General features: G+C 48.1%; 1 protein-coding gene across 6 annotated transcripts in view; it reads left to right on the forward strand.

Annotated features, from left to right (window-relative positions):
* The window catches only part of Large1 (LARGE xylosyl- and glucuronyltransferase 1), a 507,191-nt gene that overhangs the window by 57,633 nt on the left and 422,051 nt on the right, over window positions 1–27,507 (forward strand). The window contains exon 1 of one of the 6 annotated variants that reach the window (XM_078052862.1): window positions 2,703–2,721. The exons of the other annotated variants lie outside the window; for them this stretch is intronic. The gene's annotated coding sequence lies outside the window, so the exon portion shown is untranslated. Of the gene's footprint in view, window positions 1–2,702; window positions 2,722–27,507 lie in introns of those variants that run through there. 6 annotated transcript variants of the gene reach the window in all.

A 27,507-nucleotide genomic window follows, 5' to 3' on the forward strand; every position in this document is an offset into this window, starting at 1 on the left:
GCATTTGGATCCTGGAGTGCTGTCTCATGGTGATGAAGCTTTGTAACAGGCAGTGCTAGAGAAATGTGTATGCCATTAGTGCACACTGCGAAATCCTGCACAGGTGAGTTATCCTCTGGGTCTGAATTTCTGATGTGTAAAATGAGGGGGCTGACCAGAGGATTCAGTAGGTTTCCTTCAGTTTTCACATTCCGTAGTTCCTGAATGTTCCTAAGCACTTACTGTGTGTTATACACAGTGGGCACTGAACAGAAGAGGCAAGTGGTGATGTGGGAATCCCTTCTTAGGCTGCAGCACTTACTTGCAGTTTGACCCTGGGGAAGACACAGCCTTGGTCTTCGGTTTTATTTAAGTCTTAATCTCAGTACTTTAGTGAACCCAGATGACGGTAGTGATGATGACTCGCCAAATAATATTAATGATAATAATAGCAGAAATCTTTGAGGTGCTTACTATGTGTTATAGAAATCACACTCTTACAAATTCCCACAGTCACCCCTATGAAGTAAGTGAGGCTCCTTCATTAAACATGGGTAAATGAAGACACGGAGAGGGTAAGTGACTTTCCAAAGGTCACAAAGCTGAAGGGTGGTAGCACTAGGATTTAAGGTAGGCCTTTGCAACCTCCCAGCTCTAACTCTTAATCCTAGCACTTGAGTGAATAAAAATGGTTGCCATTTAGGAGACGCTTCAAAGAACTCAGTTGTAGAGCTAAGATGAGCGCTCACTCTGTGGAGGTTGAGACAGACCCGGGCGTGAAGAGGACAGGAAGGCAGTGGGGTTGGGGTGCACGTGCCTGCAGGCGTGGAGGTTGAGAGGAGGAGGGAGCCTGGTGGGTCGGGGTGACGGAGAGAAGGCAGTGAGGTCTGGCGAACAGCGTTGCTCTGCAGTCCAGAGACCAGCGTCCTCTCCGGATTTTTTTTACCTGTGAATCTTAACTCCTGTTGTTGGGTTTTGGGTTTGTAAAAACTGAGCTCAGTCACCTCCCTCCTTACCTCGGGCGGTAGTTAGTCTGTGAGGAAGCTCAGAACTGGTCATGTGTACAGAAGCATAAGGCCTTGCTGTAATTAGAGGGAAAAAGAATCTGCAGTTTCAAGGCATTGAACTACAAGGCAGGTGCTCAGTGGTCCCTGTCTGTTTCCTTCTACCCAAACTTCAGGACCCAGGGTTGCCATGGGAACCTTGTCGTTGTCATTCAGCAGTTGTGGTCTTGCTCAGGTGGAGTATTTTTAAAGACTCTTTAGGTTATCTATAGAGTCTCAGGGACAGAAGTCTCGGGGACATGGTGAGAGGACATCCTGGAGGCTGGGGTGGAACGATGCTAAGGACAGGAGCCGGCAAGACAGCTCTCAAAAGGCGGGGGACCCAGGCTCCAGCTGCTCCCTGACACCACCTCCTCGGGTCTCCTTCACAGAGTCATTCTTAGTTATTCCAGGGTTTAAATGGGAAAATGTCCTAGTCAGATTATCCTCCCAAATAAGGCTATGTAATTTATACCTGCACTTATGGGGGAAGATTTCCTTCTATGGACATGTCACATGGCGATGATGATAATAATAGTGATAAGAATAATAATACCGCGACCATCTGTCATCTGCTGGGGATCTGGCGTGTGCCAAACACTGCGTTCAGCATTTGTGTGTGGTACTTGCAATAAGTTCATCATTATCACTTTGCAAATGAGAAAACCCAGGCCCAGAGAGGCTACATAACCCACCCACAGTCACTGCCAGCAGGTCTCACAGCCTGGATTTGCACTAAGTCCTTCTACCTTGAAATGCCAAAGTCTTGAGACCTTTATCCAAGTTTCTATGCAGATAATCGGAGGATATGAGAGCTATTACACGTGGCAGCCATCTGTTAGAACAGGTGAAGCTCCCACTAGAGGACCATGCTGCCAGGGGCCCGGGCTTGGGTCTCCTTATGTGCAGTCCAGAGAGCCACCATGGAGATTCTTTTGGGGGGTTCAAGTATGTGTGGCTAGTATGGGTTTCTCTGTTCCCTTTTTACCATCAGCTGGGAAGGACTTCAAGCGCCAGAGCCAGACAGCCTGGGCTTTCATCCAGCCTCCACCCGCTACTAGTCACGTGACTCTGGACTTAGTATCTCATCTCTTTGTGGCTTTATGTTTCCTCGTGTGTAAAATTGGGATAACAATCATCTCTTCACCATAGGGCTCAATAAGAGCTAAAGAAGTGAATGGATTTAAAACTCTTATGCTGGTGCCTCGTCGATAGGAAGTCATCAGTAAGAGCTGTCCGTAAACTAGGTGATCCATCTCCTGTCTGAAGGGTGTAGTTTCAGACTGAGTCAGTTCTAGTCCTCGCTCCCAGGACCCATCTCCTCCAGGATTCCTGGATGCCTTTGAAGATACAGCGGATGGGGTGTGGGAAGTTGGCACTGACTTAAGAGAAAATGGTGCTTACTTACCATGTAAGAAGTCAGTCCAGCCAGGTGGCTTGGGTGTCTGTGAAGGGGACCTGTGCACATCTGCTAGGCTCGGAGTTGCAGGGACAGATTTACCTGAAAGTAGCACCCAATCCTAGGGTGACTCAGGAAGGAAGTGACATCACCTAGCAGCGAGACTCCTTGGCCTCTAGTTCAGAAATGTCACAAGGACATAATGGCATCCTCTGCCTGTCTGTGTGCTGTCCCACGGTCAGCAGCCTGCTGAGTGGATGGGCCTGCGCCTGTCCTCGGTGACCTGTTGAGGGGAAGTAGGTGGGTAAGAGCTGGAAGCAGAGGGGATGAAAGTGAGTGAGGAGAACAGAATTCACATTCGCTGGGGAGTTGGGCTCTTTCATCCTTTCGGAAGCCTGAGGCTGTGCTCCTCCGGTTTTCAGACCAGAAGAGGTGCCTGAGAAAAGTTATCTGCCTAACTGGGGGTGGATCAAGGACCTGGACCCAGATCCCTGGGCCACTGCATTCTTCTGAGATGGATCAAAGGGCTGGGACTTGAAGAAGTAACTGAATCCCAGTTTATTCAGAATGCAGGGTCTTTAATTGGGGGTAGGCATGCTCTGGGTGAAACTGCTGAGATTTCTCAGGTTCTCCACACCTGGAATTGCGCATAGAGCCTGGGGCCTCTTTGTCTAATTTGGCTTCAGGACCGGCCCCCTCCTTCCTGGTTAGGTTCTCCTGGGCCTCCTCCTGCTCCTCATTGATGCTGGGGGGATGGGTTTGAGTGATTCAGTGAGCCTGGGTGGGGAAGGCAGGTGCCCCCTCTTGTGTCCTCCTGCCTCCCTGGGCCTGTGAGCCTGCTTTCAAAACCACCTGGCCACCGTGCTTGTATCAGGGGCACCTCAGATGTAACTATGTTGGTGATGAAAAATATCGGGGAGGCTGAGAAAGACAGGGTGAGATATTTTCTATTAGTTTTTCCTGATATCTTACCTATTTGATTATATTCTGAGCTTTTAGAATAGAAGACCTCATTGTTGTAATTAAAAAAAAAAAAACTGATAGAGGACTTACAAAAAATACCAAAAACCCTGAAGACTCTCTTATCTGATTTACCTCTGATTGCTCATGTCCCTGATTTGTTTTTCATGGAACTGTTAATGGGCTATGAGGAGTGACTGCTTTTCTCACAATCGGTTCCTCCACATGAAGCCGAGACCGTGACATTGATTACTTTGGGGTCTTTAATCATCTAGCTGCACTGAAACAGGTTGTCAGTTTTGAAACCACTAGTTAGCATTAGTGTGGGAGGCAGGAATGATCACTTTGATTATTGATCGGGGCTGGGGCTTATACTTAAGCTATTTGGAGGGAGGAAAGAAAACAGATGAATAAGGTACGAAAAGATGGAGTCACACTGGGTGTGTTTTTAGGCTAGTGTTTTACAAAAAAAAAAAAATGTGAAATGGTGCAAAACAGGAATTGAGTTTTCCTGTTTTATAATCCGAGAAGGATGGTTGGTGGTTTCCAGAAGATTCTACCACATGCTATGTCCATCGGCGGAGTCCTCGAACACGTCTGTTCATGGTGTAGCTTACTTCCCAGTTGAACAGCGTGGGCTCTTCCTTCAGCAATTATTAATTGTTTACCTCATCTGCATGAAGTCCTACTTTGGACAAATGTCTTCTGTCATCATATCATTTAAATTGTATTCAGTATTGTCAACACGCGGAACGTGTTTTATAGAATTCTGATTTTTAAAAAATTATTAGTCCCAGGTTGTTAAAAAGTTTCAGAACAATATTAGAATTTGATGCAATTTGAGTAGAACTAGGAAGCTATCCCTGTGTATATGCACAAAACATTTTGGAAGATGGGCAGGAAGCTGAGCAGTAATCAGTGTAATAAAGAAAATGGAAGTTGATGGCTGCCGGCTTCACAAAGAGAAACAGCCAGATGTTACCCTGTCTCTTGGTGGAACTCGGATTGATCAGGATTCTCGGTCTAGCTCTGAAGTGATAGGCAATATCAAGAGCAGAGGCACCTGAAAGTGACAGAGAACCAGTCAACGAAAATTCAGGCAGTAGAAGACTCTGGAAATGCACCAGCTCTTCATCAAGTAAATTGGAAGAGGGGGGAGTGAGGGGGCTGGTGGCCTGTGGGTGTCAGGTGATGAGAAATCAATGGTGTTTTTATTTCTTACCGGGGTGGTGGAATTGAAATTTCATTTTTGCCTGAAAGGTAAAGCTTTTGACCCTGGTGATAGTGTATTAGAGATCTGCTCCAAAATAAACTCCACGGGGAGGAGAGAGTGAGGGAATGGGTAGAACAGAGAAGAAGGAAGATTGGCCATGACTTGGTAATTGTGGATGCTGGGTCATAGTGTATACGTAACAACTCTCCCTCCTTTTTTAAAACTGTTTGACTTTTTTTTATAATAAGAGTTCCAAATGAATAATAATCTAGCCTATTTCTGTCTGAGTTACCCATGAGTAGCATCTTGAACTGTTCCACCTGGTGTGATGGTAAAGGATGACCTAATTTCCTAAATTGTTCCTTGAGCTTCTAGGCTCCTGGGCTTCCTATGGCTGGGGGACATGACAGTGTAGGTCAGCAGACTTCCAAGTGCACAGATGCAGTCCAATCACAGCACTTTACCTGTATGCTTTGTACTTTATATTTCCCCATCAGATTTTGTTTGGAACAAAAAGAGGGTTTGCTGTTTTTTGTTTTTTGTTTTTTTTTTTAATTAGACCATCCTCTAACTTTAAAAACAAGAAAATTGAAGCCCAGAGAGGGACAGTGACAGACCCGGGTCACGTGGCAGGCAAAAGGCCCATCTCCAGGCCCGTGGAGGTCACTGTCCTAAACACTTCCCAGTGTTGTTGTTGGCTGAACTGTTCCTTTTTAAACCTCTTGCACAGGGCCCCTGCTTTCTGGTCTCCAGTGCTGCCTTATCCCCCTAGTGGAAGTGGAGGCGAAGTCCTTCTGTGTGTGCAGAGTGCCAAGGGCAGGGCCTGCCTGAGATAGTTTGCCTTTGCCTGTGTTGCAGGCTTCTGGCTTGCTCTTTCACTCAAGCCCTAGCCGAGTGCCTGTGCCAGAGAGCTCTGCAGCAGGAGGAAGACACTGAATTTGGAAACCAACAACCTCAGTGGGACCCTGCATGGCTAGAGAGGCTGTATATTGAACACTTCATCATTTTAATGCCAGTTTCACCTGTTGCTTATCTTTTAAATGTTTTTACCTTCAATAAAACCAAGGAGCCTCAGAGGGCCTCAAGAGATATCCTGTCCTTCAGCACAGGGGACACCTGTAGAGCAGGGCCATCATACCAGGTCGCAGGACTGGAAGGTTCTCCACCCATCAGAGGAGGGGGAAGGGTAAAGTAGAGTGAGGGGAGGGGCAGGAACAGATGGCTGAGTCTGAGTGCTCAGGCTTCCTCCTACGCTAATGTTAGACCCGTGGCCCTTAAACTTATTTTATTGCACCAAACTCTGCATGATAAGGCTTTTTTCTATCAGTCACCTTTTGGTAGAAGTTAAGGTAGGTTTTGGGAAGATCTGGGGCTGCAGTGGGACAAACGGTGAGGGTGATGGTAGTGGTGAGTTTGGGTACAGTGGGAATAAGCGCCGTGGAAGCATGTGACCTCAGTGCCCTTCCCCTGCTCACCTGGGTTGAGATCCCTGTTTCATTTCGTAGCTTGACCTTTAGACCATTCAGCATTATGGAGAATACTCAGATCTGAGCTCGGGCCTGGCCTCCATCCAGCGGAGGCATCATTCATCATTTTAATCTTTAGTGAGTACCATACTCTGGTTTATAGGGATGGCTGAGATCTAGTCCATACTCAGAGGTACACCGTAATGAAACACATTACGTAATATAACATCACAATAACGTAATGAAAAACATCACAGAAGAGATCAATTTTATTGAGTCTTTGCCCCTTGCCAGGCCTCTGGCTAATGCTTTGCCTGTGCTTGGTCATTTGTTAAGACCTTGCAACAACTAGAAAGGGGAGTGGAAACTAATAGCCCCATTGTACAGATGAGGCATCATGTTAGCTTTTCGACCTTGTGACAGATACCTGAGCAAAACAACTAAGAGGACGGAAGCTTTCTTTGGATCATGGTGGGGGTTCGCTCCGTGCTTGGTGGCTTCATGCTTTAAGCGTGAGGTGAGGCAGAACATCATGGAGGAAGGGTGTGGTGGAGGAAAGTAGAGAGAGTGGAAGGGCCTGAGGCCAAGCAGTCCCTTCCTGGCATGCTCCCAGCATCTGATTCCTCCAACCATGCCCTCCCAAGAGCCCATTCAGCTACCAACGGGTTAATCTATCCATGAGGGAAGACCTCTCAGAGCCAGTGACATCCCCAAAGCCCCACCTCTGGACCTAATTGCATTGGGAACCAAGATTGCAACACATGAGATTTTGGGGTACATTTCAGATCCAAGCCATAGCTGGTGCTGAGGCTTGGAGAGACCATGTAACTTGCATGGGATGTTAGACATAGCTCTAAATGCTTAGAGGCAGGATTTAAGGCCTGGCAGCTGTCTCCAGAAAGCTCCTTCTTACCACAGCTCTCTCCCGCCTTCCACTGTGGAAGGGATACGTTCATGGGCCACTGCGGCAGTGAACACAGCCATAGAAATGTACACACTGCGCCGTGGAGATGGATAGTTGAGCCACCTGGACCTGGAGAGGTCGAGAGGAAAATCAGGTGAGGTGCCACGGAGTTGGTGAAGCATCTACCAACTCTGTGGCACCAGGAGCATGGGTGCCAGGGACCAAAGGGGCAGCTTGTGCAGGAGCCCAGGGGCACAACCTCATGCCTCTTTGGAGAACTGCAGATGATATGTTCATGCTGGGACAGGAAATGAGAGCAATTTAGAGTCCAGACATGCTGGAGAGACTCAGTGGTCATTCAGAGCTCTTCTCCAATTCAGTAGCCACCAGACATATGTGGTTATTTCAAATGAGTTGAAATTAAATAAAAATTTCCATTCCTCAGTTACCCGCAGCGATAAGTCACCATATTGGAGGGCACAGGTGTGGACCACACAGCATCCAGAAGGTTCTGTGGGTCAGTGCTGGCAGAAGCGTTTCCTGATCTGGCACAGGTCTGCCAGCTCCACCTGTGTGCATCGTGCCTTTGGAGGGTGTCATGTGTCACGGTTGGTTTTGTTTTGGAGGAGGCTCATATGCTGGCTGCCTAGGCCCACAGTAGAGGGCTCGGCCTGCTGGTGTGTGGGGAGAGTTGTGCACAATTGTTGGAGAGAAGAGTGCTAGAGACTTTTCTTTTTTCAACTCTGCTCAGGTCAATATATAAAAATCTCAAGAAATATGTCATTTTCCCTCTAAGCCAGCAGAGATACTGGTTTCATTAAAAAGGCAATGGCAAATCTATTTTTAATTTTATTTTTTATTAAAAAATGCCTTACTGCTTGAGATTCTAATCTCTAACTGAATAATAGGTGTCATTTTCGAGTTGCAAATAGCCTGCACCGTGGTACGCAGTGAAGGTGCTTAATAAATAGGATTCGATGCTTTACATTATTGTGGGGACAAAAATAGGTCAAAAGCTTTTCCTTTTTCCTTTTGAGTACAATGTTCTGACTTTCCAGATGGTGAGGAACCATTTAGAACTAAAAAGGGGTTTTTGATTTAGATAATGCTAACCTTGTTTAATTTTACAAATTTTCTATTTTGTAAAAGGAATGTGGGTTTTCTTTGAAGCCCTGTAGGCAGTTGTTAAATATTTTAGACTTTGCGACCAAGAGAGTCCGTTGGGAAGACTTTTTGTGATTTCTCTCTATATTTTAAAAATAATGTGCCACTCTTGGTACTTGGTCTCAGAAGGGTTGTGCTTCAGTCCTGATTTTGTCTCTTAGTATTTGTGTGATTTTGGGCAAGTGACATAGATAGACTGTCCTGGGTATCTGGTGGTTTTCTAACTTAGCATTTCGTCATTCTTCTCATTTTCCTCTATACCCACTCTTTAACCTATGCATTTTGGTAAAGATGATATTTTGCAGGATTTCCAGTTGAGACTTGTGACTCAGATTATCCCTGATCATTAAGATGTGGTGAGTCTTTTGTAGGAACTATTGAGAGGCACCTCTGTCTTTTTCCACTGGCCTTGAACCTCAGAGAATACAGCTGTTCACCTCCTGTCTAGATCCTTCCCAGCATCCACCTTGCCACCTGGGCATCTGAGAGTGAAATGAACAAGAGCAGAGCTGGAGAGGGGGCCGGGGAGTGGCCAGGAAGTGTTCGACCCAGATCAAGTCTTGTCTGAAGGGACTTTACAGATTGTAAATCATTACATCCTTATTTTTCTTAGTTTAATTAGAATTTTTTTCTGTCCCTTCAGTTGGAAATCCCCCTTAGAAATTCCATGAAACCTTTGAAGATTCATAAGATGAAAAAAAAAAGTGGGGTGTGGTATAAAATAATAATGCTTGACTATTTCCTGGGCTGTTGTAAGGATAAAGGAAGGTAAATATCCAAAAGCATACTAAAAGTGGTAAAATATTAAATATTAGCAAGGGCAGAAATGCTAGAATCTTAATTTAGACCACATTTGGACTCTTCCTCTAAGAAAGGGCCCAACAATTTGGTTTCCTGGATCGAAGCTAATGGGGAAGATTAAACTGTATTACATCATTCAGTATTTTGCCAAATAAGCTGATTTCCAAAAATAATTTTAAATGAACAAATGTGTCAAGTTCTTAAAGACTGGACATAAAAGTGCAACAGGATTCTTCATTTTTAGGACCTTTTTTTTGTTGTTGTTGTTGATGCATTTTGTTTCTGGAACTAGAAGCTTCTTTTGTGTGGTTTATATTAATGTTCCTAGATTTTGCAGGGTGGGGTATCCACATGGTGGGTTCAGGTACCCATTTCTGTCACTCTAGCCAATGTGGATGTGTGTCCCACATACTCATTTTTCTGGGTTTGGTTGGCATCATTTCTGTCTTCAGTTCAAAGACTTTTTAGAGTTTCTCTAATGATCTGGTCCATAGACCATTCCATAGTTATTTTATAATCCTTATGTGATTTTACAGAATGAGCAGTGTTATGTCTTTTTGTTGTTGTTGGTTGTTTGTTTTATTTTGTTTTGGTACTGGGGACTGGACCCAGGGGTGTTTAACCAATGAGCCACATCCTCAGTCCTTTTTTTGAGTTGCTTAGGGCTTTGCTAAGCTGCAGAGGCTGGCTTTGAACTTCCTTCTGCCTCAGCTTCCTAAGCTGCTGGAACTTCCTAAGCTGTGTGCACCTCTGTGCCCGGCCAGTGTTATGTCTTATGCAACAGAAAGGACCTGAACTCCAAGTTTGAATGGGCTGGTTTGAAAGCTTGAGCCCCCCACTGCCCCTGGGTCTGAAGACTCACATGAGGACCTGGATCAGTGAGGGTCTTGGTGCACTGCAGTGGGTTAAATGAGGCGATGTGTGTGCAGGTACCTTCCACCTGCGAGGCATCAGTAAGCACTTTTCTTCTTCTTATTTTTTTCATTCATGTAAATGTGTTATTTTAAGGCAGTCAGTCTGGCTCTAGGGAAATTAAGAATTTTATTGAAGACTCTGTCGGCCCCCATAGCATTCAGACTTTAATTCTTGAGGCTACTAAATCTTATTCTTACTGGATGCTCTGTTTTTTGTGATCTCTGCAAATTCTGGCAGATTAAGAACATTCTGTTGATATGCTAAAATATGGTTATTTATTCATTCATTTATTTATTTGTTCAACATCCGTAATATGAGAACCCTTTCTGAAAAGCATGGAGGAGTTCCCCCCACCCCACCCCCAGTAACGGCATTGGAACCAAGGTATTCTACCACTGAACCATATCTCCAGCTCTTCAATTGTTTTATGGGAGATAGGGGCTTGCTACGTTGCCTAGGTTGGTCTTGAACTTGGGATCCTCCTGCCTCGGCCTCCAGAGTGTCTGGGATGGCAGGTGTGCACCACTGTGCCTGGTCAGGAGTTATCATTTTTCCCTTCTGAAGTTCTTTCTTGTCTTCGGGGTGTTTTCCACCTGAGGTTTCTTTGACTGCCTCCCTTGCGTGGGTTTTTCCAACATGGGTGCAGGCCATTCCTTTCATTCTTTTTCGCTTTTGATGCAAGTAAAAAAAAAAACAAAAAAACCCAGGGAGGATAGAAGGGATTGATTTCTGCACTTCCCATGGGGAGACGCAGGTGCCTTTGCGGGAGCGATGGGGGCACCTCAGAAGAGCTTGGAGCAGCTGGACAGGCTGTTCAGAGGGCAGCTGGGTTCCGCCGACAGAGGTGTTTCACAGGAGGCCCCAGGACCATTTTTCAAAAAAGCATTTTTTGAGACCCTGGTGTTCTGTGACTCTGAAGATACAGGAGAAGAGATTCTAGCATCCGGCGTCCCAGGATAGAATGTCAGGTGAGCCTGGGCATTCGGACCAGGTGGTTGGAGGGAGCAGTGGGTAGGGAGGAGAGAGAGAGCAGGGGTCTGCAAGTTTGTATCAGTGTGTCTTCACACAGCCCACGAGTTAAGAATGCCTTTTACATTTTTAAATCTTCTAAAAAAAATTAAAAGAAGACTACTATTTTATGGCATGTGGCAGTTACATGAAATTTAAGCTTCACTGCCCGACAATGAGCTTTGGTCTGCAGGATCCTATCCTCTGTGGCGGTGTCCCACTCCCAAGGTGCGTGGGAGTAGCTGCAACCGAGACTTTGGCATGCAGATGACGTGCAGAGCTTAAAAGATTCTCTCTCTGACCTTTTACATAGAAAGTTTGCAGACTCCTGTTCCAACATAGAGTTCCCTCAACCTTCCCACCCTGAAGCTTCGTGGGAAATGGCAGCATTTGTTCAGCCCACTGGGATCAATGGAAGAGCTTGCCGGCGGGGCCCAGCACTCTGGAACTCGCTGTGCCCCAGCCTCTGTGAGTTCCCTCCCATCCCACCTGGGTGCGTTGGCCACTCTCACCTGGCTTCACTCTTCTCTGGGGGCTCCTTGAAGATACCTCAAGGACTCAGGTGGTTTTAACAGTTTACAAATCCCACTTGCTAAGCTGCTCTTTTTCTCTTTGTTCTTAGTCTCTGTTTTTATCTTTCACAGTTCATTTGGTCCTGGTCTCTCCATCTGAGTTAGCCTTTCTTGAAAGTACTATAGGCAGGTATGAAGATGGGGGCTGTTAAAAATTAAGTACACTTACAAGTGGAATAGAAAGTGTTACAAAGTGGCTCTGCCTTTGAAGTGACAGTCATGGCATTGGCCACATCTCCAACACCTGCTGATGGAAATGGCCTTCCTGGGAGTCCCTGCTCCTGGGCTCCAGGGTGGGAGGCTGACACACTGTGGCCATCGAAGCACTCAGGACGGCCTCCTTTGTATTGGGGGACCTCTAAAGCGGACTGAGTCAGTGTGACAGCAGAGATCCTGTGCTTGTATCTTTGAGAATGTTGACAAGAAACAGAAACAGCTACTTAGTAGCTGGAAAAGAAGCAGATAAAGGAATGCGTTCATTTAGCAAATAGCTCTGGTGAGCCTTCTGTGCATGAGGCACTCATTTAGGGAAATGGAGTTCTTCTAGAGTAATGGAGTTGGCTTCCTGGATATTCTATTCCATAAGAAAAGAATATAGAAAGTTTTGTGTTTTATTGTTTTTGATTTTTTTTTTGTGAGGGTGGGGGGTGCTAGGGATTAAGTCCAGGGTCTTCTGCATACTAAGCGCACTCTACCCCTGAACTTCATTGCCAACACTAGAAAATGGTTGTTATAAAATAGATACAAGTGCTACAAAGCAAATAATCCGATTAATGGGATAGAGAGTAGATGGTAGGAGGTAAAGTCTGGGTAGTTAGGAAAGGCCTTCCAGGGCAGGGGGATACCTCAGCTGTGCAAGGATTGTACATTACAGATTGTACATTACAGGCACAGAGCACAGCAAGTATAAAGGTCCTGAGGTGCAAGTAGACTTGGTATGTTCAGAGGACAGGGAGACAGCATTGTGGCTGGATATTGAGGTGGGATATGAGACTGAAGCAAAGCCAGGCACCGTAGAGACATGGAGCTGCTCGGTCAGTGAGTGCAGAGCTCACAGTCCCCATCGAGGTTCCTTGTGCTGCCTGGGGTTAGTGTCAGGGTCTCTGTTGCTCCGATTCATCACACTTGCCCTTCTGGGGTTTGTAGGAGGGAGTGCCCCTTCCTTTCTCACTGTCCTCTGTGCGTTCCAGTGAGCTGGCTCCCTGAGTCTGTTTCCGGTGATCAGGTCACCATAGCCAGTACCTGCAATGTCCCAGGCCTTGTCCTCACATTGTTTTATGGATTCACTGAGTTTTTGCTGATGAGGAGGGTGATGATGCTTATCCCCATTTGAACCCTCTGCCTCTCGGGTTCTGTACCACTTCTGCAGGAAGCAGGCTGAGCTGGACTCCACACAGGTCACTCTGAACCTTTCCTGCTCATGGATCCCATCAGGAGGCTGTTGGAATGTGGCCACTCCCCCCAAAGCACACATTTGTACACAAGCACAAACACAGAATAGAGTTTTATGTGCAAAGTCAAGGGCTTCACTGAATCCCCTCTAAGAGTCCAGAGTCTTGTTTTTGACCTTGCAGGCTCTGGCTGGGCCTGGAACTGACCCAGTTGGGAGGAGAAGGAACTGAGTGATTGCTGACCACTGGCCTCATCTGGGATCTTTCTTCCCAGTAAGCAGAGGTGATTCATCCAGAAGCCAGCAGCCTACCTGGCGTGCCTGATGTGCGTCAGGTCTGGGCCCAGAGCTCATGTTCTTGATTTCCTTTTCATGTCCTTAGAACCTCCTGCTGTGGGTACTAGAATTTTCCCCACTTAAAGATGGCAGAACAAAGCTTAGGGTTGGAGGGATGCGTGAGCCAGTGAGCTGCAGGACGTGGCATCTTGCTCATAGCTAAGTTAACCACAGTGACTCTCAAAGTAGTATGGCTGCCCAGTAGCAGCATGTTTGCAGTATGAGTATCTGAAGGCTTGCAGATATTGCTCAGCCTTGACTGTCATTTCCCACCCCCTTGGTTGGGCAGGCCTGCTCTCCTGGCCTGGGGAGTGCCTGTGCATGTCTGGTTTTCTCCTGAAAGCCCACTGGTGCATTAGTAACTGTGACTGTGACAGCACTTGGCCCTCCGGGAGGTTCCAGAACTGAAGTTGTGGCAGCTTCTCATGCCTGCAACAGTGCAACCATCCCTGTTGAGACAGCACCGTGCAGGCTGTCCAGGGGGTGGGAAGTCATAGGCGGTTTGCAGCGACTTGCTTGCCATTGCAACCCCAGGGTGCAGCATTGTAAAGGAAAAGATGCCTCGGGTCGCACAGATGCTTCTGTGCACTAAGATATTATGCTATCGCCAAGCCCTGGTAAACACCTGATAGTAACGCAGGGCACCAGCTCTAAAGTGACTCAGCCTCATTCAGTTTTGTGGGAATTCTCCCTGGTAGAGAGTGCTCGCCATTGTGTGAATTCTCATCTGAGTGAAGACAAACGAAATCCATTTCCCTGAGCCTGGTGATTCTTTGAAATAGCTTTGGCCTCCAACTTGAGAGGGAGAGATTTCTATCATTTCTTTGTTGCAGTGGCAAATTAACGTGATGGAAACTTCCTCGGGGCTTCTGACTTGTCCCTGCCTGATATTTTCGCACACTTAACAGAGAGTGAAATGAGCGAGTGATTCCCCAGTACTTTTCCCCCAAATAGCCACTTTTATGGTTTGACTCATTCTTGAAAGAAAGCTTTGTTCGGCTTAAATATTTATAGTAAAAACTATAGGATGGAGTGAAAAAAGAGGAATCGCTCATATTCCCACCACTTTCCAGTTCTTTCTGAAGGCAAATATATTTATGGGATGAGATGGTTCTTTTTTCTTCCCCATTTATCTGAAAGCTCCATTAGGGAGGGGACTTTGTCTCTTTTGGTCACGGTTGTAACCTTAGCACCTTAAAAAGAGCTTAGCACATAGTAGATGCTAAATAAGTACTTGCACTCATGGTGGGGTTTTTAGGAAGTGGTGGATGGAACCAGGCGTCACCCCCTGGGATCCAGCTTTACTACTTAGTGGCCGAGAGGCTCCCACAGGTCACTCACCTTAGAATCCTGATGTTCTCATGGTGAAATGATAATAATCATGTATCGAGACTGAGCTTGCCTGGCTTCTTAGTTTTCTAGACCTGCCATAAAAAAGTGTCACAGACCAGAGGCTTAAACAAATTTATTTTCTCGTGATCCCAGAGGCTAGAAGAGTGAGAAGGAGGTGTCAGCAGGCAGGGTTGGTTTCCTCCATGGTCCCTCTGCTGGGCTTGCATACGCCTTCTCCTTGATCTCTTCTGAGGACACCATCAGGTGGGGTGAGGCCACCGTGATTCCCTCCTCTTCCCTTTACCTCTTTAACGGCCCTCTCCCTAAATGCAGTCGTATTCTTACTTACCCAAGGTTAGGACTTCAAAGTCTGAATTATGGGGAGACACTTCTCAGCCTGCAATTCACGGTCCCTGATAGGACACACCTTGTAATCGATAGTGTGATTCAGACGTTTAGGTGGTACTGAGGGGCTGAAAATCTAATTGAGGAGATGATATAATTAAAGGTTAACAGAAGAGTCAGCTGCCTCTCCAGGCTGATCACAGTCTCCTTGATGAGCCTGGTGCTTTTGGGGTGTGGAGTTGACCTCATCCTACCCCGACAGTGGAGTGTGGTGGTATTGTCCAGAACATGTTTTCCTGTTGAAGGTGATGGACACTCTGGGGACTTATGAAATCCCTGTGGCCTCTACTTACCGCCTGAGGGCAGGTATCCTATATCCCTCAGACCTGTGGTGAGGCCTGCCTGCTGGGAGGTTGGCTCAATTCACCAGCAGTGATCTGATAACACTTGACACCTGTGGAGCTGTTACTGTTTGCCCAGAGCATAGCATGCCTCCTTCAGGACTTTCAGTCACTCCCCCAGGGTCACACAGGATTCAGTCCAGGGGTCTGCTTCAGGGACCTCTGCTGGGGCCCAGGGAAAGTGTCATCCTGGTGGCCACTAGAAGCCTCTGCCAGTAGCAGGTGTAGGGCTGCAGCTTACCTGGCCTATTCCCAGTCCTCTTGGGTTGCACCATCTTGACTGGCCCTGGCTGACTTCCATCCTGCTGAGTTCTACAGCGGAGGAGCTGGGCCACAACCCTGAGGCCAGGAGACTGGGTCCTGGCTTCCATGGCTACTGACCCCATGTGGCTAAGACCCATTCTTCCATTTGAGTTTCCAACCTCTGGACACTAGCCCCTGGGTTATGTTCCTGGTTCTTCCTGTCCCTTAGGAGGGCTCACTTGGGGTGCATCAGTCTTGGACTTTGCTGTCTGTCCTCTGCCTCCATGTGTAAGAGTAGAAGCAGGAGGGGTGCCCGGGCTGCCTGGAGCCTGGCCATGATGGTAGGTGCTGGGACTCAGGGTCCTAATGGGTGTAGGAAGCACCTCAGCAGGGAGCACACAGTGTTATGGGAGCCCAGAAGTGGGGCCACTTCATAGTGGCTTTGGAGGTGTTTGATTCCACAGTGCTGAGGGCTGAGTTGGAGTCAGTTGAAAGAAAAGAGGGAGAGCCTGTGAACCATAGGCGCTGCGGGGTGGACAGGGAGGAATTTCCGAGGGGTGACCTGGTTCTCCACTGCCCTGAAGCCTGAGGTTTGCAAAGGTGAAGGGGCTGTCTGAAGATTACACCTGGCCAGGTTAGGAGAAGCTTCATGTGCAAATCCAGACAGCTTGAATGTCACCCTCATTGAGATCCAGTCTCTGTGCACGTGCATGTGTGTGTGGGTGTGTTTGCTTGCTTGGTGCATGCACCTGTATATGGGGTTCATCTTCCAGCTCTCTGAGCCTGGACTCACTGTTTCCAGTTGTGTGGAGGAATAGCGTGTTACTCAGCTTTTCCCCACCACGACCAAAATATCCAAGAACATAGAGGAAGAAAAGTTTATTTTGGCTCATGGTTTGAGAGGTTTAGCCCTTGTTCAGCCGAGTCTGTTGCTCTGGGCCCAAGGTGCAGCAGAACCTCCTGGTGGAAGGGTGTGGTGGTGGAGGAGACTTGCCCTTCTCATGCTGCTGGGGAGCAGAGACGGGGGCAAGGACCACAGGGAAGATGCTCCCTTCCAAGGCATGCCCCCGGGGACTCCCTCCTCCAGCCATGCCACCTGCCACAGTTACCACCAAGCCAGTCCATTCAAGGTAGAGCTTGACTAGGTCACAGCTCTGACGACCCAGTTATCTCGCCTTCGACCATTCCTGCATGAACACAGGAGCTTCTGGGGGACACAGCACACCCAAACCAGAACAAATAGGAAATCAGAGGCAGAGGAAGGGTGCTCATTGACCCCAACATTATATAACACAGCATCTGTGAGAAACTCTCCGTGAATCTTGTGACCCTTGGCTCAGAGTCCTGGCCATCACATGAGCACTATCATTGCTACCACCAACCTCATCGTTATCAGCAGTGCTGTATGTTTACAACCCCCCTAAAAAATTCATCTGTTGAAAACTAGTCCCCAGTGTGATGGCATTAGGAGGTGAGGCCTTTGGGGTTTGATTGGTTTATCAGGGTGATGTTGTCATAAATGGAATTAGTGCCTTTCTTATAAAGAACCCCAGAGAGCTGCCTTGCTCTTCTGTTATGTGAGGACAGTGCTACAAAGTACCCTCTGCAGACCAGACACTAAATCTGCTGGGCCGTGACCTTGCACTTCCTGACCCCCAGAACCTCGGGGAGCAAGTTTCTGTTGCAGATAAGCCACCCGGCGAGTGGTGTTCTGTGAAAGCAGCCTGAATGGACAGAGAACCATCAAGCAGCCCCACGGTCATCGTCATCTCCTGCTTCTGTAATGCTTTTGAGGACTGGCACTTGTTCCTTATGCTTAATTGTCACAGTAACTGTGGGAGTTGATTTTTTTTTTTATTGCAGTCCTCATTCTACCTTTGGGTAAACTGAGGTATGGAGAGGCTGGATAAGTTATCCAAGGTCACGTAGCTGAGGAGTGGCAGAGCCGGATCCAACGCTGGGCCATCTGGGCCTGCTGTCTTCTTTGAACCATTTCCTGCTTCTCACAGCAGAAACGTGTCCCTGACAATTTCCACACCTGGGAGCTGGAAGGAGGGAAGCGTTGACAGAGCCGCTCCCGTGTCTCGGCAGCTGTGCCGTGCTCTCTTCTCCCCGGACTCCCCCGCGCCTCATGTTGCAATCAGACGTGGTCAGCACTTGCTCGGGGAGATGGATGGCGCTCGACAGCCTCTTTCTGTAAATGTCCAAAGTGGAGTGTCCCTTGAAGACGAGCCGGCCGTGGATCCAGGGCTCGAGTGTCGGGGTGGGGGCCCACGGTGTCTCTTTAATAACTGAAATGAAAGCTGGGTTGGCTCCTGGCCCGAAGGACCTTGCGAAAGCTGGACAAATGGTATGTTCCACCTGTCATGGCCACAGAGTTCCTCATCTCCTCACAGCCCTTATTTTGCCAACGCACTTTTGCAAGGAGAGTCTCCATCTCGTCTCCTTGGACAAGGTGTCTATGGTCTCAAGCAGGGACCTGCCCGCCTCAGGCCTTCCCCTTGCAGGGGAGGGTGGGTTCTCCTCAAGACACCTGGGGGCTCCTTGGCTGGGAATGGGTTAAGTCCATCCAGGCTGCCTGCTGAGAACTTGTCCCCCTGGATCACTGTTGACTTTTATCTTCATTATCTTGAATGACAATGCTGTCAGCACCCAGGAGGGGTCCTTGAACCGCCAGATGGTGGCTGGATTTTTTCTGCCACTCATCAGTTTCCATCTGATTGTGGCACAGGTGCAAGGGGGAGGAGGAGTTCTTTCCTATTCCTTGAACCTTCCACTGTTCAAGCACATTCCTCCAGGAACCTTTAACAGGACTGTTAAGGCTGGGAGAATTCCAGAGAGGTCAGGTCGTGGATTCATCCACTTAATAAAAACTTATTGAGCACCTACTATGTACCAAGAACAATATTAGGCACTGGGGTACATGAATGAGCAAAGTCCCTGGGACCTTATTTTCTAGCAGACAAGTAGGTATGGAGTGTGTCAGGTGTCCCGAGTGCTGAGGAGGAAAACTAAAGCAGGTTAATGTTCCAAGGCACCAGAGACTGGCTGGCCCCTGTGGCAGGTTGGATGTTGTCGTTCTGGGAAAAGATTATTTAAGGTCTTTCTGAGAAGATAGTTCTTGATCTCCCTCTGAATGCAGTGAGGGAGCAACCACTCAGATAAGTGGGGAAGAGCCTTCCAGAGAGAGGGGCCAGCCTTACAAGGGCGTTGAGTGAGAAGCTTGATGAACAAGGAACCGAAGGGTGGGAAGGGTGGGAAGGGCCACACAGTCATTCTGCAGGCACAGAATGACCTTCCCTCTCTCTCTCTCTGTAGTGTGATCACATCTTCTCATCCATTCAGTAGTCCTTATGAGGCTGCCTTCATATCAGGCACTACCACTCAGGGAGTGGAAACCCAGGTAAAAGTGTGTGCTTAGGGGAAGCCCCTGGGACACAGGTGCTGTCCTTGATGGTACCTCCGGAGTAGTCTTCCTTGACATCACTTTGTTCTCCTTTCTCCTCGTTACCAAGCTTCAAAGAAGAGCCCACAGCCTAAGTTTCCACCTTCTTAGCTTGGCTATCAGAGCCTGGCTTCTGTCCCTCCGGCTGCCGTTTGTGCTGTTGGTGACCTCACTGTGGGAGCTGAGCCCTTTCCCTCCGTGCTCCTTTCTGAACTCTGTGGTCGACTCTCCTGTTCTTGACCATCTCCTTCCTCAGAGCCTCCCTCTGCACTTCCTGTAAGGGGACTCCTGGGGACCTGCCTGCTCTGTGAGCACTTATTTCCCAATCACCCGCGTCACCACCCTCTTTCCCTCCAGTGGCAGGTCACCTCCAGGCTCTGTGGCTTCTTCCTGTGTCTGAACTCATCCCTCGGTTGTGGATACGCTTGCCCACCTGCCGGCTGTCACCTTCAGACTTACTGTCTCACATGCAGAATGGTCCTCTTCCTCCTCGTAATGACCTGCCTTAACCCCCCACCTCATGTCCTCTTCTGCCACCTCCAGGATTCTCCAGGACTGTCTCTAGCACCCATCCTCTTTGTCCCCTTTCTGCACCCTTCCACCACCAGGTCCTCACTGTGCTTTGTCTTTGGAATGTCCCCGAAGCTCACGTGTGAGGCAGTGTTCAGAGGTGGAATGCTCGGCTCTTGAAGGCTCTGAATGCATCAGTGGATTAGTCCATTAGTACTCCTGGGAGATGGGACCTTTCAGAAGAAGCAGATCTGCAGGGTGATGCCTTGGAAGGGTTTATCTTGTCCCTGGTCAGTCTTCCTTCCTTCCTTCCTTCCTTCCTTCCTTCCTTCCTTCCTTCCTTCCTTCCTTCCTTCCTTCCTCTCTTTCTTTCTTCCTTTCTTCCTCTCTCTCTCTCTCTCTCTCTCTCTTTCTCTCTTTCCCATTTGCCATGAACCGAGCACCTTTCATTCACTATGCCCTCCTACCATGACGTTTCTGCTTTGGAGTCAGCCAGCCACGGGGGATGGCCTCTACAAAATTGTGGACAAAAGAGATGTTTTCTTCTCTAAGTTGTGCTTGTCAGATATTTGATCATAGTGATGCAAAGTTAGCAAAAAAATTGATACTAACTGTGGGGTTGTTGCTGTGCCTATACCCAATAATGTGGTTAAAAGCCTTTGGGACTGACTTGTGGGATGAGTTTGGAAGTGTCTGGAAATACAGGCTAAAGAAGCCTTACAATGTTGTAAGCTGAGCTTAATGGACAGTTCTGGTGGGCGCTCCAAAGACCCCAATGCTGTTAGGAATGCAGACAGTAAACACTGTGCTCAGGAGGTTTCAGATAGGAATGAGGACTTTTTTGGGAATTGGTCTAGAGGTCACACTTGGTAAACTCTGGCAAAACTTTTATCTACAGTTTGCCCATGTCCTGAAACTTTGTGTGAGGAGGCTGAATTTAAAGGTGAGTGATAAGTTAATCTGGCAGAGGAAATTTCAGGTGTAGCACAATATTCATGCAATGGCATAGATGGCATAGATAATTGCTGGCTGCTTTTAGAGAATTGGGGGCAAAAGGAAAACTGGAAACATTTGAAAAATCTGTAGTTTGTCCACAGAAACTTGTTTATAATTGGGGCCAAGAGATCACTGCCACTAAAGAGAGGCCAAGTACTTTGCACAGTAGCGATACAAAATATGCTTTGAGGGCATCTTAGGAACCAACAGGACCACAGCCAGTGCAGGCTCCAGAGTGTAAAAATGAAAACTTGTTTGAAAGACTTTGCTTTAAAAGACAGCTTGTATTGTATGGAGTTGCCATCCCCTTTGGGGCTCATATTTCACTACCATGTGTCTTAGATACTGGACATGAAGCTAGAGGACTTAGTATCTGCCCAACTGGGTTTCAGTCTTGCTTTTATACCACTCAGTTTATGCCCCTTTTTCTCCCTTTTGGAATGGGAGTGTTCACTCGGCCATTGGTTGTGGCATTCTATTTTCCCCCCTAGGGCTCAGAACTTAGAGTTTGCCTGAGTCTCAGGGGAGACTTGGTTTTTTGAGCAATGCTGGAATTGTTAAGACCATGGGGACATTTGGAGATAGACTGAATGTGTTTTGCACTGTGATATGGGCAAGAGCTTTTAAGGACCATGGGTGATATGTTAGGTTTGGATCCGGGATGACCCCCACAGGGTCATGTGTTAGGCATATAGCAGTGTTCAGAGGTGAAATGATCTGTGCATTAGGGCTCTGACTTCATTAGTGGGTTAATCCATTTGATCAGTGAATTAATTAATTTGATGCATTTGGTAGCTGAAGGCACTGCTGGGAGGTGGGATCTATCAGGAGAAAGAAGGTCCCTGGAGCTATGTCCGAGACATGTTCCTCTTCTCCCCAGCCCTTTTCTCTTTCTCTCTCCTCCCTTGCTGCCGAGGGCTGAGCACCTTTCCCCCACAGCCCTCTGCTGTGGTGCTTCTTACTTGGAGCCAGCTGACCATGAACTGAACTCTCTGAAACTGTGAACCAAAATAAGCCTCTCCCCTTCTCAGTTATTTTTGTCAGGTATTTTGGTCTCAGTGATGCAAAGCTGAATGACACAGTCCTCCTTAGGAGAGTGGCTTTTCAAGTATGTCCTCACACCAGCAGCCTTACCATGACCTGGGACCACGTGAGTGACTGCCATCCCTGACCCCCATCCAGACCTACAGAAGGTGCTGCTAGGGCAGGCTGGCGGTCTGTGTTTAGTGAGCCGTCCACCGGGTTGTGATGCACCTAATAAGGCAAGAACCACCGAGCTGGCTGCGGACCCCCTTTCTTCCCAGTCTCTGTCCTCGTGCTGTCCGCTCCAATCCGCCGCACACTGTGAGGTCCTCCTCCTCTGTCTAAAGAACAGCCCTGTGCACACTCTCACCTTCATTCCATCCCCTTGGGGATGCCCTCCCAGGCCCCAGTGAGACACGTGTGAACTCACATTGTTCAAGAGAGAACCAGGCCAGAACCCTTGAACCTCTTATTTCCATCTACTCAGAAGTTTCTCCCCCACCCCCTGTAAACTACATCCCTTTGTAGAGATGTGGCTCATTTATGTAGTCATTGTGCCAAAAATTTAGACATGGTGGGTACCTTGGGGACAGGGGAAGATGTGGATGACAATATTCTTTTCAATAAACTCTTTTCAATGTCCTGAGAGGAGCCGTGGATTACAGTCGCTTTTCTTTGCTAGGCTGGGTCTTCTGGGTAATCCTGGGCAAACCACTTTCTTTCTAGGCTTATTTTTTAGTTGGAGGCAGCTGGGATTAGCTGATTTCTAAGGCTACTTCCAGCGTGGGCATTCTAGGTTCATGTCTCTCATTCATCTGTTTTGAAAGATTAAATTGTGTGTGTGCAGGCGTGTGTGATTGTGTATCATATATATAATATTACATATGCACGTAATATATACATACATGATTTATATATATACATACATGTTTTATATATATATATATATATATATATATAAAATTTTTTTTTTTTTTCTTAAAACAAGGTAAGACGACAACTGTAGTAGGCCAAACAGATCAGGTCCTAGTGCCGTCACCTGTACATGTTACCTTATTTGGAAACAGGGACAGATCCTTTTTGATGTGACTTAGTCAGTGGTCTTTAGATCAGGAGAGAACCTTGGGTTGTGATCTGGTGGCCCCTAGAGGCTCCTCCCCCATACATCCTTGTAATAGGGATGTCAAGGGAACAGGGACACAGAGAAGGTGAAAGGGACGGACGTGTGACTCTGAGGCAGAGATCACACCTGAAGTTGGAAGAGGCCAGGGGTGGGTTCTGTCTCCCCACGTCTCTGGGAAGGAGCACAGCTCTGCAGTTTGGGGCTTTGGGCCACCAGAGCCGTGAGAGAACGTGTTTTCAGCCACTGCATCTGGGATACGGAAGATACAGGGGGTTATCACAATCAAAAAACACTGTTCAAAGAAGCAGAAGAGAGGGAGGAGGGGACGCTGCGGTTGACATGTGTCCTGGGTGGCCGGACGCTCTGCCTGGGCACCAAGGAGCATGTGGGACCGTCCCTCCCCAGCCCTGCTGGGACGGCTCCCTCCACCTCAGCCTCTGCTTTCCTCCACCAGGGCCGCAGCCTGTGTCTCGAGTTCCGGCTCCTCCCGTCATGCTGCTGGCCCACAGCCACACCTGCCGCCGGGCTCTCTGTCCTTGCGGCTGGGGAGGTCAGCAGCTTCAGTGTCGGTTGAGTCGGGATTGATGGGTGGTGGGGAGACCACCCTGAGGTCTGTCTCCCTCTCTCTGTGACCGTCCACACTTAGGGGTTTGATAGCCACACGTGTCCTGAAATGGACAAACTGGCACGTTTCAAAGTGGCATGCCACTTCCTTCACAGTGGCAGTCATTTGAGGTCCCTCCATAGTGACGCTACTCTCTGCAGAATAGACTTGGGGGCTGTTGGGGGTCTTCGTCTCTGTGTTGCTCATTTACTGATCAACGGCTAAAACCACAGATGGCTTTTGAAGGGTGGTTCCTGGAGATGACTCAGGCCATTTTCCTCATCTGACACCCCTTGTCTCTGGGACGTGCTACAGAAGCATGCGACATTAGACTTGGTCCTTGGTACCCACCCACCTCTCTCCTTTCTCGTTACAAAACTCTGCTAAAATGTGTCGGTGAACAATAGCTGTCAGTCTATTCAATTTTATGAACGACTAACATTTATCGAGGCCATACTATGTGCCAGATACTGCTAATAGCACTTTTCCTATATTGAGTCATTTAATTCTCATTACAACACGATGAAGCAGAGGCTGCTATTAGAAGTGTTTAGACTTTATAATTGGACAGACCTTTAAATTCCGTAGCCATCATTAGCTAGTTAAATTTAAACCTAACGTGTGAAATGGGGATAATGTGGCCTCACAGATGCCCTCGGTGGATGTTTATAGGTGAGAGGAATAAATAAGTGAATGGATAAGTCAGGGGTTCGGGGAAATAGATGTAATTAAGAAATGTTGGTCAGTAAAATGATCGCTGAACCCTAGGGCCTAACTTGTGGTTAACTTGGGCATGTCGCGCCAAACTTTTAGTTCTATCATTTTCTCATCTGCAAATCGAGGATGGAACTGTCGACCTTAAAGGGTTGCTCTCAGGGTCAGGTGGGATAATAGAGAGTGCTGCTGAGGTTTGGGTGTATTTTGACTGTGTCCATGAAGCACCGTGTTTGGGGAGCTTGGTCTCTAGTGGTATGATGCAGAGAGGTAAGGGGCCTTTAAGAGGTGGAGTTTAGAGGGAGGAGTTTAGGTCACTGAATGCGTGCCCTTGGAGGCTGTTAAGGCAGTTCTTGTGGGACCCCTGTGCTCTTTGGCTTCTCATTCAGCAGTGTGATATTTCCTTGTACATCCTCCTGCCATCTGCCCTGAGGTCCCTGCCAGAGTCAAGTGGATGTTGGCACCTTGCCGTTCAATTTCTTGGACAGTGAACTAAATGAACCTGTTTTCTTTATACAGTTAATCTGCCTCGGGTATTTCATCATGTTAAAAGCAGACTAATATAAGTACCTGACCCAGTGCTCCAAATGATGCCTGTAGGTTAGGGAACATTCACTAGGTGCCAGCAATGATTTCTTAGCTGGTATTTATTTAACAGGGCACAGGAGGACTGGACTGTCACTAGGTGCTCACGGGTAACTCTGAAGATCTGTCCTTTAAACAGGACAGCACAGAGGCATGAAGTACAGATGACTCAATTTGAACAAGAATATATTGCCCCCAGAGGGCAGCAGAAAGCTCTGCCCACAAACAAGTCAGGCTGGAAAATTCCTTGCTAAGGCGAAAGCACAATGGGCAGAAGTGTACGGCCCCTGTCCACACTCAGCCGTGTATGGGGATGAGTCAGTGCTGTGCTCAGGTGTGCAGGTCAAGGCCAGAGAACACATCCTGGCGCTGGGCCTCTGACGGGGTGGCTGAGGCTCCCTCTGGGAGGGTGGTTGGGCCTCCTTTCCCTTCCTAGTTGTAGGTTCCATGAGAACGTGGCCAACTGTTGTAATTATTTTTTCCTTAGTACCTACAGCGAATGGTTAACTGGATGAATATTTATTGATCTGTACCCTGTACCAGGCTCAGTGTTAGGTTCTAGGGAGACTTTAGGAAAACACGCGGTCTCTGCCCTTGGGCAGTTTACATCTCCTGATAGAGGTGGGCAAGGAAACCCAATGACAGGTGTCCCTGGGTGCTGTGAGGGTGTTATGCACACGCGTGTGCACGTGTAGCCTTTAGACCGTCGAGGTGTGTGTTGTGCTCTCAAGATAAGCTTGTGAATTTGTCTTGACTTCTTGACTCCTGAGTCGAGAACTTGTTCTCTCTCCGTGTACCACCTCTGTTTGTCAGGATGGATTAGGTCACGCTGTCTCTATGATCAACCCCAGTATCGCTCATCTGAAGATGGATGGGAGGCATGTGTGTGGTGGGGGGTATTCTGTTCCATGTCACTCAGGGTCTGGGACCCAGGGGGCTCCCACTCTGGAATGCCATGGGAATCTCATTCGAGGTCCTTTAAACTTTTTGCTCACTCCATTGGCCAAAGCAAGTGACAGGGGCCACTGTTTATATCCTGGAGTCTAGGAAGATCACTCGGACCTGTGACCGGAAGATCTGGATCAGAGAGTTCTTGACAGCTTTAATGACTTCCAGGTCATTCTGACAAGCTCTGCCTGGACCATACCACCCCCCTCATTCTTCGCAGCCTGGGCGTTCTGTGGAGTGCAGGATAAGCGTCCTGAGCAATCGCGCACTCTGGGGTCTGTTCAGCCCGCTCTAACTAATGCGCCGTGCTTCCTGTCTAATGATGGCTGTGATGAGTAAATAATGAAAATTTGCAAAATACCCATTCTAGGACCTGGCAGAGGGCCCGCAGCATCATAGGCATTTAATTTTTTCTCCCTTCATTTTCTCCTGTAGCATTTTGCCCACCTCTTTAAAATGATAATGTATCAGGGATCAGCTTCCCTACCTATTTAACTATGCTTTATCCTCATTCATCCTTGGTTGTTATTAGCAGTTGTCAGTGAGCAGCGTTCATATGTCAAACGCAGAACGCTTTCTGTCATCTTTACAGTAACCCTATGAGGTAGGTACCGTCAGTGTTCCCATGTTGTGAGAATGTCTAAGGCTCAGGGGGTTAGGTGTTCCAGCCAAGGTCAAGACACCAATGAATGTCAACAGGGCTTGATCCAGGGTGGACACTCACGCTGTTCCAACCAGGACCGGCTTTTCTCCCATACCTTCTCCTGGTCATCGTCACACACCTTGTTGCCCAAGCCGGGGACGTGTGGATCCTCCCAGGCTCCTCCCTCTCCTTCACTGTCTGTCCTGCACCCAGACACCAAGCACTTGGACCCCATCCCACGTCCAGTGTGGGATCCAGCCTGCTCCCCGCATACTGGCCCTCAGGTCCTTCTCCACGCTGCTGCTTGAGATTCACGCTGTCCAGCAGTCCCCCAAGGCTCCTCTGCACCCCACTGGGGCCCTCGGCTCAGGGCTTCTCACCCCCTGCATCGACAGGGCCAGTTTACTGGTCTGTTTCACAGCCCTAGACTGTACGTTCCCTGAGGGCAGGAGCCTGTCCTCATCATCACTGTACCCACACCAGGTTTTTATCGTCACCAGGAATTCAGTTGTAAAAAAAGACAAGTAATACCTGTCTTCCTGGAATCCTGCTCTGTTAGGAATCTCTTACTGATGTGGGTTGCCTCACAGGTACTGTGGGCACGGCTGAGACCGGAGTTCAGAGAACCCTGGTTTGTACACAGATGCCTCATTCACTGAGTAAGCATATTATTGTTCGCTATCTTCTAGTCTCAATGACTTTATCAGAAATAAATAAATAAATACGTGCATGCATCCTGGCAGGGAGGGCTACTGTAGGCCTGGGTGAGCTGACGGATAAAGCCCAGATCAGTGCCTGGCACTAGGTTGGCAGTTGTGATGGCTTCCTATTTGTGGCTTCAGCAGCCACAAGCCGCAGGTTGAACCAACAGAGGATGAAAGCTATTCTATAACAAAAAAAATGGCGTCATCGGTACTAAGTATGTACAGCCTTGTCATTATCTCTAAACACCGCAGCATAGTGACAATCTACCCAGCGCTTTGGTAGGATAGGCAGCTTAGAGAGGATGGTGCAGGTGTGAAATTCTAGACCATTCTGTGACTCAAGTATCAGTGACTGTCATATCCATGGGGGTCCAGGACCAAGTCCTCAAAGACACTAAGGGACAACTATACTCCTTCTCCGTCCCAAATTGAGCTCTGGGGGTCCAGAGTCCATGCCTCTACATGTCTCTTCCTTTGTGCCTTGGGACAAAAGGCATATCTGATGAATGTTCCATTAGGAAGTGAAGACCCGCGGGAAAGTGGACCAAAGGCATGTAAGACAGCTTTCTTTCCAAACATCTGCATGAGGACAGTCCAGGGGCATGTGCAGAAGGGGCAGGGAGCAGGGGAAACAGGCAGGACGCCACGTGGCCTCCCAGGCCTCCAGTGTCCCCCGGGCCTCCAGTGTCCCATAGTTGGTGAAGCCTGTACTCCTCCTGGCAGGGAGGAGCAGGTGTTGAT

This window comes from Ictidomys tridecemlineatus, chromosome 6 (genome assembly GCF_052094955.1).
Source record: "Ictidomys tridecemlineatus isolate mIctTri1 chromosome 6, mIctTri1.hap1, whole genome shotgun sequence".
Classification (NCBI taxonomy): domain Eukaryota; kingdom Metazoa; phylum Chordata; class Mammalia; order Rodentia; family Sciuridae; genus Ictidomys; species Ictidomys tridecemlineatus.